Source organism: Haemaphysalis longicornis, unplaced genomic scaffold, assembly GCF_048455015.1.
Source record: "Haemaphysalis longicornis isolate Haplotype H1 unplaced genomic scaffold, Haemaphysalis longicornis Haplotype H1 scaffold_1, whole genome shotgun sequence".
NCBI classification, from domain to species: Eukaryota; Metazoa; Arthropoda; class Arachnida; order Ixodida; family Ixodidae; genus Haemaphysalis; species Haemaphysalis longicornis.
Genome location: NW_027526203.1, coordinates 108,253,485 through 108,272,757, shown reverse-complemented (window position 1 = coordinate 108,272,757; position 19,273 = coordinate 108,253,485). Strand labels below are relative to the sequence as shown.

Below are 19,273 nucleotides of genomic sequence, written 5' to 3'. Positions count from 1 at the left end.
TGTCCTCGATGTTTGGAGGCGTCTGTGTTGATAACTGCATGATCCCCACAAGGGGGGGGGGTGTTTAGCGCTTGAGCCCGTGCGTTTCGGTGACCCTCGTCAAGTGAAGGGTTCATATTTCTAAGCAATGGGAGCATCTTTAGTTTTAGTCGCCAAGAGTCGGGGAGTACGTCAAGCGTAGTGACATTCTGGGCTGCCCAGCCAATCTGGTGAAGCATGCGGTTACCCACCGCAGTTCTGTGTCGGACCTTCTGGTTAGAAAGATGGCCTTCTATCAGCTCCTCCACCGTGTTGTGGAGCCCCGTGCTCAGCAGCCTCTGTGTGGACGCACTCATGAGAAGACCAATGGCCTTCTCGACCGCCTTTCTAATCATTATATAAAGCATCTCTATGTCTTCCTCGTCGAGAAGAAGACAGGGGGTTGACGTAAGTGATTCTCGAGAGGACAAAAGCTTCAATTAATCGAAAGGTACCGGATTCCTTTAGGCCTCGCTGCTTGGTGGCAACTCGCCTGATCATGTGTATAATTTGATTATTGCTGTTTTTGAGGCGCTGCAAGGAGACGTCACCCTTGGTGTTAGCCTCGAGATGTAGGCCCAGTATCTTGATGCTGGGGCTTGGAGTGATGGCCTGGCCATCAAAGAGTATTTGAATGTATTCCTTGATTTGGCGTGAGGGCGGACGACAAGGAGCTGTGATTTTTACGTGAACACTGGAGGCCACAGGATTTAGCACATTGGCGTACTAGAAGTGAGATGCCATGCATTGGTGTGAGCTTCCTTTAATTTTGTAACTCTTAGCACATGAGCAAGGTGTGCACAGGGCCGCTAGACGGGCGTGAGTGGTCGCTTGACGCTTTCACGTGGCATTATGCGAGAACGCAGGGGGTAAAACCGTAGATGTGCTTGGTGAGTACACCACCTGTCTTCCCCGTCTTCGCGTGGGCTCATAGCTAAATCGGTAAGACAACGGGCTCTCACTTTGTTAGTCTATTAGTTCCAGGTTCGATTCCCGGTGGTGCCAGTAAATTCTTTTATTAGTTCGCTGGAGTTTTCTGGTGACACCAACGGTCGCGAAAGAACCCTTGGGGGGTAGAGGTAAAAAGCTTTGCTTTAATATTACACTGCCGCCAACGCCCTCTGCCGCTGTCGCTCGCTTCTGCGCTGCTTCAGGCCCCGCCCGTTCTGCCAGGGCGCCTCACCAGGGACGTCCGGAGCCTGCTGCTCCGGATGCGCCTCAACTGTTGCGAGGTGGCGGCCCTGCTGCACCACCAAGGACGACGCGCCTCCCCCGCCTGTGCCGACTGCCCCGAACCCGAGACGCTGGAGCACCTGCTCCTGTCCTGCCCCGAGCACGCAGCACACACAGCAGTACTTCAGGCTGCACTCCAGCGTCTCGGACGACCCAGACACAACCTGCAGGACCTGCTGTTCCCGACGGGTCCTGCCAGCTCCCGTCGTGAAGTGTTCCGACACCTCCTGGCATTCCTCGAGGCCACTGGACTAACCCAGCGCCTGTAGCTGAGGCTACTGCACAAACACTCGCGCCGAACACTCGTGCCGCTGTCGCCTATGTAATGCCCCTCCCCCCCCCCTCTTTTCTTTTTCTTTTCTCTCTCTCTCTCTTTTCTGCCTGTCTTTCTCTTTCACGCCTTTTCTATTCCACCCCTAACGTCCTCCCAAGTCTTTTATCCCCTCTTTCCCTCCCCACCGCACTGAGCTCAATAATATCCCCAGTGCACTTTCCTTTCCTTTCTTCCACCAAATCACTTCTCTCTCTCTCTCTGACGGCCAAAAGCGAGCGACAGTGACGACCCATCTGCGTAGCTGTCGCCGCCCCCGGCGGCCTGTGTAAAAACATTTTCGCTCATGGCTGCCGCCCACACTACCTGTTTGCTGAACCCATTGATTTATGCTTTTCGCGTCGCTCGTCACCGTGGGTGCATTTATCCGCAAAAGTGGTTCAGTGGCTAAGCCAGTGCAAAGGATGCATGTGTTATCACCGCCCCGAGATGCAGTTTTGCCGATTCAGACGAAAGACAAAAAACGCCTCTCTGTCGATATTTTGGACTTTCGTTTTAACATTCCCAGGTGGTCAAAATTTTTCAATGGCCTTGCAAGATACGGTGCGCCTCTTGACACTGGCACAGCTTCGGAGCGTCAAACGCGGCAATATTTTTAGATATCTGTGTTCCGCGGCAAAACAAAAACGACTTGGTTTAAATTAGAACGACCGAGTTCATGCGCAAATAGTTTGTACTCTCTTTCACTGCTTTCAGCCATCGAGTACACACAAAACAAAGAGGTAGATTTTTGTCAAGATGTCTCTTCGTTTAATTGCTGGTGTAACCGCTATTTTCTGAGAACGCTTAAGAGGACAAGTTTCTACCCACCGTTTAGCGTTTTACGATGAAGGCAGAAGTTCGTTATAAAGCCTTTATAAGCCTTTATAAAGCCTTTATAAAGTTCGTTATGAAGGCCGTGGCCCCAGAGATCGGCTGCCGGCGGCGCGCCGTTGCTCTGGCCGTCCCAATCGCCCGGATAGAGCGTAAGTTTAAAAGGGGGCGTGGCCACGTCTTTCGCCGCACCGCGGCGCGCGTAGCCCAAGGTCGCTTTCCCTGGTGCGGGCGGGCGCAGAGGATGAAAACTCGCCCTTTGCAGCTTGTGTGCGACGTTTAATCAAAAAACGTTACCGCACACCAATGCAGGAGAAAGGTAGAAGTAGTTACTGGTCCCATTAGGGTAGTTACTGGTGCCTTTGAATTTTCGACGTAGACTACGCCCGGGGTGACGCATAAGTGAATTCGTTGCACAGCAGTATTCTTTTTTGTAGTCACGCATGGTTCCAAAACAACACATTTTCCGGTTTTATTTCTGGAAATCTCGTTCATGTTGTCGGAACGCATATTCAGTGCGTTCCGAGCAAGAACCAAATTATAGGAATTCAACCGACCGGCATCCAACCATTAGTAAACACGAAAATACCCGCTATCTCGTTTCCTTTAAACGTGCGGTCTTTGAGAGGTAAAGTAGATGACATGGCAACATTACTTGAAATGTTTGGCACAACTTTTACCGCGATACTATTAACAGAGACGTGGTATACTTCAGCATCAGTGTATACTGTCCAAATGGCTATCGGTATTTCTTCCGAATGAGCAAGGTAAACGTGCTGGTGCCGTTTATTGGCATGCATGCTTGCATATACAAACGCACAGAGAGACTTCCAGTCTGCAATAAATAGACGTAGTCTAAGTAATGTCATAACAATCTTTACCCGAGTTACGATTGGTAGTTCTCCACTTCATGTGTTTATTCACTAATATCCAGAATAACTTACAGCCGATGTTGTGCATACAGATATTAGTGATCACCTTAACTGCTCACCGAAAAAAATAATGATCTTAATACGTCATGCCAACAAATTATGTGCAGAATATTACCCGAGCAAATCTAGAAATTTATCAGAAACAGTCTTTCGAAAAAGTACCCATGTAGAGTCCATAGCGATGTGAAACGCATCGCGGAAAACCTTGACCTTTTCACTCACGGCAAATAATTTGGTACCGAGATTGCAGTAGGTACTTGAAACCCCTAAGCATATTAAAATAAAACCCAAAAATGATTAATTCGTGCCCGTGGAAGCCTAACAGATTATTTGACTATCGTAGTCGCCTGCCTATAAACAATACACGAGAGCTTATCGGTATTACGCTGTTTTCGCGCACGTGCGCACGCACGCACGCGCACGCACACACGCGCGCACGCACGCACCCCCCCCCCCCCCACACACACACACAACGGATACCAAGAGCGTTCGAAACAACTTAAAAGGCAAAAAAAAAAGCATATTTTCCCGCTGCGATATCGCGCGAAAATGCTGTAACAGCGAAAAAAGAATTCAGCACGCTGGTAATTCACTCTGCCGGAGATGACAGAACCCAGCGCTAGGACATTCGGCTTTCAAACAAACGACCACTAAAGCTGCGTGCAAAGGCAATCGTGGGTGTTAAACAACGTACGGTAAACAACTTTGTACTTGTGGATCGAGTCAAAATACATAGACCACATATTGAGAGTTTTCTGACACGAAGACGCGACAACGAAGGCTGATTTACAACTCAAAGCGCAGGCAGCGTCTGCCAGACGAGCGTCTCTTCAACCTTAGGCTAAGGCCGCCACCTCGCGGCGGGAATAGGAGTTAACAAAATTACACCGCTCCGCCTGGCTCCGCGCCGAAGGTATGGTGGTAGCCACCATACCGAAGGGACGGCCGGAGCAACGGCGCGCCGCCGGCAGCCAATCTCGGAGGCATGGAGGCTCGGAGGCTACGCTCTGGCCATCAATCCTGCGCTGCCCAGGGGGCGCTGCGCAAGCGGCTTCCGGGCAGTACTTCCGGGTAGTACAAAGCTGCGCGGGTCCCATGATGGGACCCCGTTTTGACAGAAGCAAAATGAGCTCGATGCTCCCGATAGTTTTGCGACATGGTCACCAGCCCATCCCCGACGGGTCCGATCTCTTCTGGCGATCAACTTGGCATTAGGGGAAAAAGCTTTGCAGCGCTAAATACGTTTACAGCGCTGACGAAAGTTCCGGGACGGTGACAGCGCTCTGCCACTCGCAGGTTCACCGATCGATGGTCGTATGAAATTTGAAGTGAAACTTCTAGTTTAAACTACTTACAACTCTAGGTGACAAGGACTTTTCAACAACAGCCGGTCAAAAAATAGGAGTGACGCAATCGGCGATGATGGCGCTTTAAATGCCAGCGAGTCCGGCGGACCGCTGGCTCGCTTGCTGCGGTGCGCCGCTCTTTCGCGTACCTGCGCACTATGCGTGCGCTTTCATTAAATTGTGCTCGTTTGCGTCGCCGTTAGGAATACATGGTGCAGCGTTAGCTTGCCGTTTTCTTGCGTGTCTCAGTGACAAAATTGAGCGAGCGTAAGAAGCGTGAAATCTGTTTTGCGATTCCGAAGTTAGTGGCCGTAAAACAAAGTGGTCGGGCGAACCGAGAGGCCGCTCGCTTTCCTTGCTTGCGCTCACTTTACTTAATTACGCTCTTGCATCATATATTCCCAGTTCGCACTGAATAGGCTAGAATGAGGGTCAGCAACGTTTTGAAGTGTAGGGCCGAGTTGCATCAGCCGACACGGCGGAGGGCTGGACGGCAAATCGGGTAGGAGGGGGGGGGGGGCTTTGAATGCAAAGCGAAAAAATTCAGCGAATCGCCAATAATATTTGGCAATAGTCTGGCGAAGTGTGAAGATGGGGGACAATTCAACTGGAAGCGACCAATGTTCTGTTCTTTTCTCGCTGTCTAACTCCACTTGCGGGCAAAACTGGCGTGTCGGCGTTCAGATTGTTAGCGACGAAGTTAACCAACAGAGTCAGTGATGATCGCATGTAAATATTCGGGGCCGCGCTCCGTATATGCCGCTGTGTTATGGTATGTTATGCAAATATAGAAGTACACATTTCTGCAGGCAGCGGGCGTGCGATTTGGTGATTGTTTTGCGTCCTTTAATAGCACCTAATTTGTTTATTCGACGCAATGCCTCACCTACTCGCTAGTATACATGTACCCTGCCGTTCGTAAATCGTGCGGCGTAAAACGTTCCATTTAATTTGCGAAAATACAAAACAAAATTTCCACTCGTTTTCATGGTGGTGCCAGGCCAGCAGTGTCAGCTGAGTCGGCTGCGAAATTTGGGTTCGCTTGAATGCTCCCGCTGAAGCAACCTTTTATAGTTACCTCAGGCTATAGGATGAGCAGCGTGCCGTGTTTATGCTACTCGTGAACTTTCCTTTGTCGACCGCACGCCAGAAGAAAGAACAGTAATCGTCGTCAGGAAGTTAGACCACCCGACCTGGCGATACTGTCCCACGCCGCGACGTTCGCGACAGCTCGCTGAAAAGAAAGCCGATAAATTGGCTTGTTTGAGCGGATAATATTTTGTTTAGCCTCTACAACTACTTTAAAGGCTATTTCATACAGTATGCAGTGATTTAAACGCGCCACAAAGCGATTAAACTAAGTACAACCAAGTTTCACTCTGCCTAGTAATTGAAAACGCATGGAGGGCGGCGAGGGTCGTCTGCTTTTGTACTACCCAGGGGCGTCAGCCACTAGGGGCGCTGCATGTCGCCAAAACTCCAGCGCAGGAGGCCTATGACGCTCTGGCTAGGCTGCCTGTGCGTGACCTTGAACACAAGCGGAAGGGTGAATCCGATCATCCAGTACATATAGCTAGACGGCAGGTTGCGAGATCTCAAGCAAAGGCAAACTTTGCCGAATCACTGTGTGTGAAATCTGCTTTCGCTCGTGATTACTATAGGTTTAGAAGGGAGCGTTTTTTCCTAGTTAGCCTAGTTTCTGAACCACTTTGGAGGAGGGTAAATTGATATGTTTGTGCCAAGTTAGGTTCAGAGAAAACGTGACTCCAATTACTTGATTTCGTTACGTGCTTCATGTTTTGCTCGACGAAAAACATAGTGGTTGCTTCTTGTTTTTAAACGCTATGGATACTGTTTTCTCGAGGTTAAGTGCCATTTGCTATGTTGCGCTCCAAGTAAAAAAAAACATTATTCTACTCTATTTCAGCACTGCGGTTATTTATACGAGAATAGAGGACGTTGTCATCGGCATACACACGGAGAACAAATAGTGTTTTTATTTCTAATCTCAACGAAATCGTTCACATAAATTAGGAATAGGAGTGGCCCAATGACTGAGCCCTGCGGCAGAGCCGAAGTGACAGGAAGTGATGACGACTGCCAACTGTTAAACGTGGCAAACTGATGCCTTCAGTTTACATGATCCAAGAACCAAGATAAGAACTGATTGCCGTGAGTATCGTGCAAAAATGGCAGCATCTCCACTCCGTGAATGATGGCGAGGGTGCGGAGTACGGGGACTCGAAATGACATTCAAGTTGCGCTCCGAGTGACATCCGATTTGCGCCCCGTCCGTCCTTCGATTTGAGCCGTGAGTTGCACCTTGATTATTCCCTAAATGAAACTGCAACTCACGGCTCAAATCGAATTTCGCTTGATTTTCGCTTGATGGTGGTGTGCGCACGGATGACGCGGACGGACATTGGGAGGTTCTAAGGTACTCAGCACCGTTACAGGCAAGGGAGTAAGCCATTTGAGTCTCGGGTACTAACTCACGGTCGTAGCCCAATGGGTAAGACTCCTGGCTCTAACATTGTCTGGTCTACCAGACACGGGCTCGAATGCTGCCGGTGTCTGTGTTCTGTGTGATTTTTTGCGATTGTAAATGCTATGAGCACGGACGCGAACCGACATTGTGGGGTCCTAAGGTACTACGCAGCTAAAAGGCTTGGAATTTTAGGTAAAGTCTTTTCGCAAACTGTCACGAAATCCTTGGAGTAGTCAATAAAATGGCGTGCACGTCACCTCGGCGCTATGTCAGCGTAAATTCTAATACTTCTGTGACTGGCGGAAAGCCAGTGCTAAAGCTATGCTGGTTTCTGGAGGGGAGGTTGTTTTTCAGTTCATTATGAGACTGCATGTTGGTGAATAGTGTGCTCGAGAATGCTAAAACAAGTGCATATAGCAAAATAGGCCGATATTCCGAAATTATTTGCTTGCATAAAATATAAATACCGGAACAACCGTCGAATTTTCGCGGAATGACCCAGAATGCCAGCCACGTTTGGAGCCAATCGTCGCGCAAATGGGTTTCCACCTGTGCGCGGGCAGGGCCCGGGGGGGGGGGGGGGGGGGAGTTTAAAATGGACGACGAAAAATCCCGCAGTCAGCCGACGAGGGTCTTGTTCCGCGGTGGTGCGCAACCCATGAGTAATTCTAGAAAGCCACAATCTAAACCATGTACGCGAGTACATCGTCCTTTGAGTTGAATGCTTATATATAGGTATGCTATTTTGGCTTCAGGATACGTTTCGGCAGCTGTGGCAACAAAATGAAAGTGCAGCTAGGTGTCGCGACAGCTCCCGTATACAAACAAGGAAATGGGCGTTCGCAGTGGCACCCGCTTTCGTGTTTGAGGTTCCGAGAAATCAACACTTGTGCTCCAGGTGCAACTCAGTCTGGTTGCTATGTTTCTCGCGCACTTCACGGTGATGTTGTGATTTGAGTTGCGAAAAAAGCTGCCACACACCTGTGATCGGAAAATTTTTATAGTTGCAAAAAAAAAAAAAAAAAACTACGCGCTGGCGTTCCCGATGCTACATCGGGAATAAGCGCTATTTTTATAGCTTTTATGAGAGTCGTTCTTACCGGAAGCTGCAAAGGAAAACAAAAACACTTCCTTCTCATTTTTATGCTTTCCTCGCTAGCAGTTTTGAGTGCTGGATGGTGAAGCAAATATATACAACATTTTAGTCTAGAGTGTTTTTGTTTTGAAAAATGTGACGTCAGCCAGCTACTGCCAATAGGGAAGGTATCGCTGGAGGTGCGCAATTGCTGAACTGAATGTAGAGGCAAAGTCGAAACAAGCGATAGAGGATGTGTTCAGTTTTTACGCAGTCTCTCCCGCTGTGCGTAGATGTGGAATACCTCGATCAGTTTTCTTGTCACGTAATCTGAAGATCTAGCAGGTTTACATGTGTTTAATATTGTTGCTGGGGGCCTTTCAGGTGTATACGCCGAAGGATGTTCCAAGCTGGAGAAAGGACAAAGCCCTGAATTGCACCGGACTGTAACGTGTGGCCGTTGAGTGATAAACGGTACCATCACCATACAGAAGAGGGTGCGGTTATCAGATACGACGGCGACGCCTCACGTGCCGCTTGGTGAGTCGCCCAACTATCATTGCACGGAAATCAAGTGGGTTCGCGGCGCCACGGAGCTTCATGTACGTCTGAAGTGGAGCCAGTTGCTTCATTGTGTACAAGGAAACAGCACCCCCCCCCCCCCCCCCGAAAAAAAAAAAAAACGCGGACGCACAGTCAAGGAAACACTCAGACAAGCGCCCTCCTGAGTATCTTCTTGACGGTTCGTCCGCGTTATTTGCGCTGTTTTACCGTTTTAAATGTATGGTTTCTGCAAAACATGTCGGGTAATGTGAAGATGCTCCTATCCGTGGAGGCCATTACTGGGAATGAGGAACTTGAGAATGCGAGCTCTTCGCTCTGTGCTTACGGTGCGTTATCGACAACTGGGTGCTGGTTGCCGAAAGGGAGACATGGAACTTTTGGGACATGGTTGTGATCCACCTCGGTGTTGATGCAGTACACACGCCTTCCGATGTGCCCGCCGTTATCCTTGACAGTACAGCCGCAGGACTATATGGCTTAAGTTTGTGATTGCACTGACGATGTATGAACACAGCAACCGAGCAATAAAGCAGTATTTCTCGCTCAATTCAGGTTATCGATTGCTATATCTTCGACCACAAATTGTGGAGGAAGGGTAGCTTCTACCTCCAACCGGTTGTTATGAGCTTAGGTCCGGGGTATGTGTTGAGGCTGTTCTTTTAATGTCCGGCTCTTTTCAGTGTTCCTAATCATAATGCGATTAAGGAGGCCTCGTAACGGCGAACAAAAATATAGACGACTTCATGGCAGTAAGTCACGGGGTTTGGTCGTCTGGAAGTAAAGGATTAGGCTTCTTTCAGGGCACTGTGGAAGTTTTCGAAGTGTTTCGTGTGAAGGGCACATTTGGGGGCGCACCAAAGAGCAAAGCACTTACGTAGCAGATTGTACTTGAAGAGGACTAAGGATGAATACAGTAGACTCAATATTTCGAAACCGCTTAATTCGAATTTCCTTTTATTTAGAAGGGATGTGCTGTCCCAGCAATTTTACATTCAGTTCACAAGAAGAAATTGTTGGATAATTCGAAGCTAAAATCCACTACGGCGGTTACTTGGTAGTTGCTCTGGATAAAAAGCATCGAGGTAACCGCCTTTCTTAACAAATTCTAAATTTCAACGGCGAAAACAGCGCCGTGTTGTGTAATTACGTCGGCGTCATCGCAACTGAGGCAGCCTACAGTTGATAAAGGAGCAGGCCCGTTGAGACCACAAAGCAAGAATTTAATCTTGCTCCGTGGTCGAGACTCGCGCCAATGTATGCATCTTTCTCTTTTAAAGTTCTCAATGTTTTGTAGTTGCGCACAGCACCGCTTGTGTAGTTTGTGTGGGGAACGCTTCAGGCGTCGATTTTAGGGATACATCTCAACTATCATTCCGGTGTCGTACGCTCGACTTCAAGAAGGAAGTCCTTATTCTGAACGTAATCACGAAGGGAGCCGTGTTGCGGGCAAGTAACGGTGCTCTTATTGCACTCTTTCGTGAATTGGAAGTTTGGGTAATTTGATGTTTGTTGCCGTCCCCGTGTTCTTCATTTTAGCGGAGTCGACTATACATAGCAAATTGCATGGGTGAGTAAGGACTCCGTTGGAGACTGAAGGGATTTTAACGTTTCTCGACGGGTTTAGGCATTTTGCATATTTGTACTTAGAGTAATTCATCCTTGAATTTTACAGACGAGGAGTGCGGGGTTAAGAGGTTTTGGGGCCCGAAGCTTACTACGTCGTCGGGCCCTAATGATGATGGCAATAACAATCATGATGGTGACTTCTTTAAGATGCTGCAGTTTTTGATTCCCAGATGTTGCACTTGCTGATCAGTGGGTACGCATAGTTATACTTATATGCATAATTTGTGCGGGATTCTGGGCACTAATGTGTAGGCCTCATTTCCAATAATATTTAACTGCATATATCTGACGTGCATGTTAATATCTGTCGGAAATGAATGGATTGACACTAAAGGTGGGGAAGGCGTTTCGTGTCTGCGGATGAAGAGGTTGACATATGAAGATCTTGTAAAAGTGTCAGTCTTGTTGATGTTTGAGTACGACGAAGACGTTGGCTGGAGGGACTCCCCTCGAAGTTCTGAGTCCTAGTTGTGGAAGCCTATTCGAGTATTTTAGGGGTGGCAGTGGCCATATGGAGGTTGAGAGCTTTATTGAAGGCTTTGCGGATGAGCTTGAGAGCTTTACTGGAAGCTTTGCAGATTAGGCGACCTACGCCTTCAGTGTCACCTTTGGCGGGAGTTATGTAGGTGGCGGGTTAGGTTACGCGTAATAGGGGAAGGCCTGGATAAGGCAAGGTCTTCCTCCTTTACGCCGTGATGTCGATTGGAGATGCGCCGATGCATGTGAGTGACTTGGGAAAAGGCTGTGGTAAGCCTGCGTATGGTCTGATCGTTCCGTGTATTAGCCTTGACAGTAATACCAAATATATTGAGTGAACGTATGAAACATAAGATCTAACCATCGAGGGTAATTTGAACTGATTGTTCATTGGATGCAGGGATATTGTTAACACTTTGAAAAGCTCAGATTTCAGAGGGAAACAGCGAAGGCCGATCAATGACGCTTGTTGTTGTTCAGTACCACAGTTTGTTAAATGAATAGTTGGACATATGCTAAAAGCAATGGAAACGTTGTGAAAGGAACAAACAATATTTCGGTCCAACATTTTAGGCAGACCGCTCGTGCTCCTGTCCTGGCAACTGCTACTCTCTAGATATGACAAAAATTAGACCAGTTAAGTAGAAAGGAAAAACTCTGGCCGAGATGGCCCTTGTACGCTTCTACTAATCCCCGAGCTTGATTGATCCGGTCACCATTGCACTGAGCTTCGTTACAAACCGAACTTTCTTGCAGATACTGGTGTCCACAGATTTCCGAGCGCGCAAGCGGCCCTTAAGTTTTCAATAATTGCATTGAACGTCCCTTGCATATAAAGAGTTGTGATTGGTCTGTGGGAATTATTTCATTTGCCGCATGCTTGAATCTCTTTGTACCGAAACGTCTGTGCACCGACTTGTCCACGCACCGAAACGCCCCCGTACCGATCCATTCCATTAACGAAAAAGAATGTACCGAAGTTTCTTGTACAGAAAAAAAACGGAGCCGAGCTCGGTTGTTTCGCCGAAAAAGACGCGACGCTGTCGACAATGGGGTACGAGCTGCCCGTTCCTGCATAACAGAGTGGTGAGCTGGGCGAGTTGCTATGGTGTCATTCTGAACAACAGCGCGGGAAAAGACGTGGACGAAGGGAGCGGAAAGGACAGCGCTCGTCCTGTCACCTCCCTTCGTCCATGTTTTATTTCACGCTGTTGTTCAGAACGTTCCTCCATACTTGTGGGAGGCTAGTCAGCTGCCGCATAGAGCAGAGGTTGAAGAGGCGGAGGAAAACCTCCGACTCCTTCGGCTCTCTTCCCCAGCCTAAAGGGACCTTTCTTTTCAGTCCGACAGAGCCCGACATGGCCCGACTGGGCCTGTCGTGCTCTGTCGGGAAGGCCCTGTCGGGCCAAGTTGGACGCCGAGGCCGAATTCGCTCCGCGAGCGAATTCATCCGGCTGAGCCGTCCGGCTCGGCCATCCGAATCGAGTTGGCTCCGCCCATCGGCCTTCGCCAACATGGCGGCGGTGAGCTGCGGGGACGGTGTGCGTCGCACAACTTGATTGTGATATAAAAACGACAAGCACTTGCAGAAGTTACGACAGACCACCGCGGTCCTGAGTCGGTACTGCGATACGCGTTTATCGTTGGTCTATTTCAAATGTTGGCGCTTTGTGTGGAGCCGAGGCAGAAAAGGCACCAGTACCAGCGTCTGCAGAGTGGTGCGCCGTGTTTTCGTTCTCTATCAAGTGTGTAGAGATACGCTCGTCGCGCTCATCGCTAGCGCGAGACGACCGATAAGTCCAAATTCATCGTGGCCCCGCTCTCGCGCGCTCCGAGCTGTCAAGGTCTGTCTCCGCGCTTGGATCATCGATAACGTTCAAAATATGGTCACTGTGAGTGAAAGCAACGCGCAGTGGCGGTCAGCGCTTGTGTACAGTGCAAGTTTTTCATATCAAGTGTGTACGCCGTGCTGTTATCTGTTTGATGTGTCGAAGTTCGGCTCTCGCGATCAGCCGTCTGTGGTACGTCGCAGTTCTCTCGGAGTTGAATGTGTGTCTGTGAAGCTGTGGCGCCGCTAGCTCCGATACTGCAAGAAACACATCGCATCCGAGGGGTGCACCTTTTACATAACTTTCCCGTTGTATATCTGCGCAGTTGGTAGCGATGTGTGGCGGTGTTTGTGCGTTTTGAAATGTGAGGGTGTTCCCAGTGCATTAGTGCCGCTGGTGGACTGCAGCGTTCCCAAACCAGCGTCGTGAGTGCTCCGCTAGTTCGCCTATTCTAGTGGCCGCGTGATGTGGTGGCAAGTGTGCTTTGTGCAGCAACTGCAGTGTGTGTCCAGGCTGTGCTTTTTTTTCGCGTTCAGCACTGCCTGGTTACGTGACGTGTGCTTCATGCGAGATGCTGTTTCCGTTTGGGACTAGTTTTCGTGGTCATTTCACTTGCAGCTGTTGGTTGTTTACGTATGCCGCGTATATGCGCTAGGTAAAGCTTCCATGCACCACTATCCGAAAAAGTACCTTTACTAATGAAGCACATGGTTATTGTAATGTAATCATGCAGTCATGACATATTCCTGAGTAGTGTTTACACACCGGATTCACAAAATGGTTTCTATCATAAACCTTTTCAAATGCCCATTTACGCTTTTGTTATAGTTGTTTGCTTTAAGCCACACCAAAGTTGGTTATGTTGTGGTCTTCCCTGAACTCTTAAAATGCCAGCACTGTCAATCATCAGTGAACATTCTGAAAGCGGAGTCGGGGGTAATTCATGTTTCGTGGGCGGCACACGTGACTTTTTTTTAAAATCCCTTTTTGCTCCCAACATATCCAGTATCGTTCAGCTTGATTAAGCTCGTCGTATATGAGGGGTCCCAATTTGCTGCTTTGTTGTTTGGTTCTAGCGATGAACTGAAAAACCCGAGCTGTGACTCTGATTAGCTTTAAGATTTTGCCGTAGTGTTCCAGATCGATCACGCCCGACTCAGTAGGTGGCGATGTTGCCGCTGGCAATGATCTTGTTTTCTTCCTTTCCCCTAGTTCGATTTCATCGTATATCGCTTTCGGAACCACTCATTCCCAATATGCATGCGGGACAAATCCACAGTGCTTTGCTCCGCTACAGTACAGTACAGTACAGTACAGTCCGGATAATGTCTACATACGCACTTGTCCGCGAGGCGTTGAATTTTAGTGACTCAGTTGCGTGCGAACTGCTTCCAGCGGCCAACATCTTCATGAATCCAATAGAGTGCTGTTGTTGAATCTGTCCGTAGGTAGATGTTTGATGGCTGTTGCTTGAGGGCTTCCAAAATATAGCCACACAATCGACCAGCGAGCAGGCATGCCATCAGTTCTAGTCTCGCCAGTGTAATTTCCTTGCCTGGTGCAACCCTTTGTTTGCTTACCAGAGTTGTCGATCTTGTACCGTTTTCACCCTCCAGGGTGAGGTAGGCAACTGCCTCATATGGCATTGGACGGGTATCAGCAGAAATGTGAAAGCAGTCCGTCCTCCCTCCATTTGTTTGTGACCTGTAGTACCGGGGTACTTGAACCTCAGGGAGATAGGGAGTCCGTCTAGCTACCTTCCAGGCCGCCGTGCTGTTGGTAGGTAGCGTGTGGAAGTCGATGTTTTTACGCCACACTTCGTGGAACAGGACCTTGGCATGGACAATGAAAAAAGAAAGCCCCCCCCCCCCCCTTCTCTTCCCAGTGGTTCATGTTGAACCTCAGCGCAAATGACAAGACGCAGTAGGATAGCAACAGGAAGGACACACGAAGCGCTGCTTTGTCCTGTCGTTTACGCTAGGGTTCAACATGCTTACCAACACTTCCAAGTTTTCACGTTGCGCCATAGTGGGTCACATATCCCCGCCGTTGTTTGTAGCATGGGCCAATTTGTGAATGGTTCTATGCCATGAATACAATCCATACATGGAGAGAATGTTAAGTGGTCGGCACACGGGTCCCACGTACGTCGCAAAACCTTCAGCACACCCGACAAATAACCGAGATGCATGGTAACCCAGGAGTCACGTTGAAATCACTGGCATAGAATTTTACTGCTTCAAACATTTCAGTTGCATTTTTGTACAGCTTCACGGCAGCTTTCTCGCTTCCAGCTCCTGTGAGCACGTCATCCGTGTATGTCTCACAGTTTGAGGGTACTGCTCTTTGTTTAAGTGGTGTTGAAGCATTTCGGGAAGTAGAAATGGGTTAGCCATCACTCTAAAGGGATGCGGGTCATAGAGCAAGTCAAAACTGGTGAAAGTGGTACACCCGGTTTTGGTATTGCTTGAAACCACAGGAAACGCAATGCATCTTTGTCCACCGGTTTTATGCCAACCTTTAAAAATGTTTGTTTGATATCCGACCCTTGCGCCACTTTGTGTCTTCGGGAGTTCAGCAATAGGGTGTATGCACTGGGCTTTTGGCCGTGCAGCAATGCTACCTACACGACGGCCCCGACACCATATCCACAGTTGCATTCTGCCGTGCAGGCAGCATGTTTCCCGATGCAAAAAGTGGTTTGCGGCGTGGTGTTGGTAAGAACGTTCGCGTGGGCAGTGTTTTTTTCTGCGTGATTCGTGGGTTTGCGAATGCCTTGTCACAACGAGTAGTCAGCATTGTTTTTGTTTCGAAATTTCGGACTGTGCTGTTCACACTTCCGCAACCGCAGATCCGAAAGCAGGCCGCACAGCAAAAGCAAGCGTTTCGCTTTTTTTTTTCTGTTTTGAGGCGGTAGCTAGAGCAGTGCTTGAAGACGATCTGACTTCAGGCAACGAATTCGCAAAGAAGCTATCGATGATGGGTTTAATCAGTACCGAATCAGGCGTGCCCATTTTATTTCAGGTGGAGACGACGGCCGTCAAAGCTTTCACCTCATACCTTGCACATGCTTGTAACACGATGTGTTAAAGGAGTACTGACACGAAATTTCTCGCTTTCAGTTTTTATGCTGTAAATAATACCTATTGGCCCAGTAATTACGAAAATCGAACCGAAAGCCGTCAGCCGACAACACAGAATTAATTATAGCACGTTTATTGCAACCAATTTCAAATTTGGTCGCCGCGCGGGAAAATGGCCGTTCGGAGGCCAGCCTGCAAGCGGGCAGCCTTACGTCACGGTCTCACCCGTGACGTCAGGGCATTTTTCTTTCCTCCATGCGTTCGCCGCGTCGTCTGCTACGATTGTACATGGTCCGCAACTCGCCCGCGCAGTCGACATGTCGTCTGAATCTTCAGACTCGGATGAGTCACTGCCACCCGACAGACAGAACAACTTTATTTGGCCAGGCGATTAGGCCGGCGTTGTCTTTGCCGTCGTCCGTTTTTTAATATCACTGCGGCTCGAACCGGCGCAGACCGTGATAGCAACAGCTTGTCGCCACTCTTCTAATCAATCTGATCACGAAAAAGAAGCTCTACATGCGAGAAACTAGATGTTAGTGTGTTGAAAATTGTGCTAGGAGTTGTTATCAGAGCTGAATTTAAAAGTGGCGTTCAGATATTTGCCGCGATGGGAAGCCTACGCTGACCGGCAGCGGAGTTTTGGCGCTCCGACCCAGCACTGTCGGCACCACGGTGCGGCGAGCGGCCGAAAGATGGCGCCACCTGCGCGCTAGAATCAAAACAGGCCGCGGCAGATGTCTTGGTCACCGATCGCAGAAACGGAAATTATTGCCAAAATAAAGCTTCATATGCGAAAAAGGGGATGATAGTGTGGTGAAAAGTTGTGTAAGGGATGGTCATTCGCAGTTGTACAGATACCAGCGATCAAATAGTCGCCACGATACTAAGTTCCCAACACCCAAGGTGACCCGTGCAACCCCGAGCCCGCTGGCTTGGGCGACAGTTCTTGCGGCCGCCGGCGTGCACGAACTCCACGAAGTCCACATCTAGCGCTGCATGTCGTCGTGTGGAAAATAATGCATCTTGGCGTCGTCGTCGATTTTAGCAGTACTTCGCATACCGCGAGCTTGCCATAGCACAACTTGGGCGAGCTCGGCGACGCGCACCGCCGCGTCGCCGCGGTGCCCGTCGACATCGCGCACCACGCCGTTTTCGGCACCAGTGCCGAACACCATGCGCCGGCAACGAACTGAAGAGCAAAGACGTCGAACACGCGACGTTTACAAGCATTGCTCACACAGCTACGCCCACGTCTCCTGCCCAAACGAATACCACCGCCAACAGCAGCGCAGGATATCGTTTCCGGTTCTGAAAACGACTATATGACGTCACCCTGAACCGGCCAGACACGTAGGGCAATGTTTCGCCACGCCGAAAGCGATTGCGCTAGTGCTGCCGATTTGTGGAAGCTCGCGGCCTGGACAATCAAAATCGATTTTAGATGTGATTCCGGCCTCGGATCGCTGCAAAAATGTCTGTGAGGCATCTGTACAAACTACTGAAGCCAATTATATCATTTTTTTGGTATCAAAATTTGGTGTCAGTACTCCTTTAAGGTAGCCGGCATACTTTATCAATGAGGCTAACCCGACTGTGCATCCAGCCGCAGCCTTGTCTACTTCCAGTGTTTTTAGGTGAATACGTGTAACATGAAATGCAACCTTTTTTTCAGGTAATTGTGGGCATCCAACTCTTTTGTCGTCTTCGAGTGCTCTTTAATGACCAAGCGCGTTCTGTGCTTATGCACTAAAGCGTGACGTTGGCTATACACTTTGACTACTTCAAGAACAGCGCAGAGATGAAGACTTATGGATTGACAAACTAGAGCAATATGGTTTATCGCTTGTCTCTGCGCTGTTTTTGCAGTATTCAAAGCGTGTTCCATAATCTTGTTTTGCTTATAATTTCCACCTAGTCTACATAAAAATAGCACTTGAAAACTATTGGTTTTATATACATAAATATAAGTTTTATATAATTTTATATATACATATGTCGCGATTGCTTCCACCCAGAACCTCTGCGTAATTGCTCACCATCATTGGGAGCTTAGGTAGACGTCAGTCATACGTTCAACACACCAGAACACTGTTGCCAGAGCACCTCACCGTCTCTCGCACTCCCCAAGAAGCGCGCAGCATGCCTGGGTGGCTCGGTAAAGCCAGTGCCTCGTCCCGCACGCCGCCACCATATCAAATATTGTTGCAGCTTTGGGTGGAAAAATTTTCCTAACTCGAGACACGGTCCTTCGAAGCAACCCAAAAATAAGAAAATCAATGCATGGGGATCACACGGAGATAGTGCAAAGCGGACTACGTTATCAGCGCCTGTCCAACGGTTAGACAGGTGCGGACAGCGGTGCAGAGAGCACTGCGCAATGTTTCAAGCGTGACAAAGTGTGAGGTGAAAGCTTCAAGGCCCGTCGTTTCCACTTGGAACGAAACGGGTGCAACAGATTCAGTACTGATTAGTCCCATTATCGATAACTTCATTGTAAATTCGTCGCAATGAAGGCGGACTGTCGTCAAGCGCTGCTCTATCCTTGACTCCGAAGCAGCAAAAAAATAAAGAGCGACACGCTTGCTTTTGCCATGCGGCCTGCTTCGGATCTTCGGTTATAGCAAGCGTGCACAGCACAGTCTGAAATTTTGACGCAAAAACAATGCTGACTACTACATGTAACAAGGCATTCGCAAATCCACAAATCGCTCGAAAAAAAAACGCCGTCCACATGAACGTTCTTGCCAACACCAAACTGCGAACCACATTTCACATCAGGAACACCGCGGCCCATGCGGCAAAATGCAACCGTGCAGGCGGCATCGGTGCACCACCACGCATTCGAAAGCCCATTGCATACACCGATAGACTGACTAAATCGGAGCTCAGGGTCAGTCCACTTTCAAAGTTGTTGAAATATTTCGGTGAGTTACTGTGCGATGAAACGTCAAAAACCACCTGAAGCTTGGGAGAGTAACGTGCAACAGCCTAGCGCAGCATGTAGTAAACGGCATCAGCTTCACTCGTACTGTCCGTAAGTTTTGCTATCCCTAGCTGGTCGTAGTTTCTGAACACAGCGTCGGTAGTCCTGACACAATTCTGGGGAGTTTAGAAAGTGCCTTATCAAGTGGTATAGTGACATTAGCTTCCAAGGAAGCGCCTTCTTCTAATATCCATCCATTTATTTGATGGTCCCGCCAAACACAGAAAAATACAATATAGGCATGGAAATTTCTGAAATTTCAAACACTTTGCGAATGCTGTTTGCTATTCGATTTGCAGTGCACATTTATCATTCAACGTGCTGAATGTTTTCGAGTATTGAAAATTTGGGAATAATTGAATAATTGAGCAGTAAAAGTTGGCTTTGCCGCATGACATTCAAATTTTCTAGCTTCACTGCAAGGCATGCCCTCTTTTCTTGACTTTTTGCATGACGCTGAAGTTGTGCAAAA

The 19,273-nt window shown here is 48.7% G+C and overlaps 1 protein-coding gene across 2 annotated transcripts in view; it reads left to right on the top strand.

The window, feature by feature from the left end:
• The window catches only part of LOC144178902 (sodium-coupled monocarboxylate transporter 1-like), a 368,331-nt gene that overhangs the window by 134,027 nt on the left and 215,031 nt on the right, over window positions 1-19,273 (top strand). For both annotated transcript variants that reach the window (XM_077707060.1, XM_077707046.1), the window contains exon 3: window positions 8,621-8,776. The gene's annotated coding sequence lies outside the window, so the exon portion shown is untranslated. The remainder of the gene's footprint in view (window positions 1-8,620; window positions 8,777-19,273) is intronic.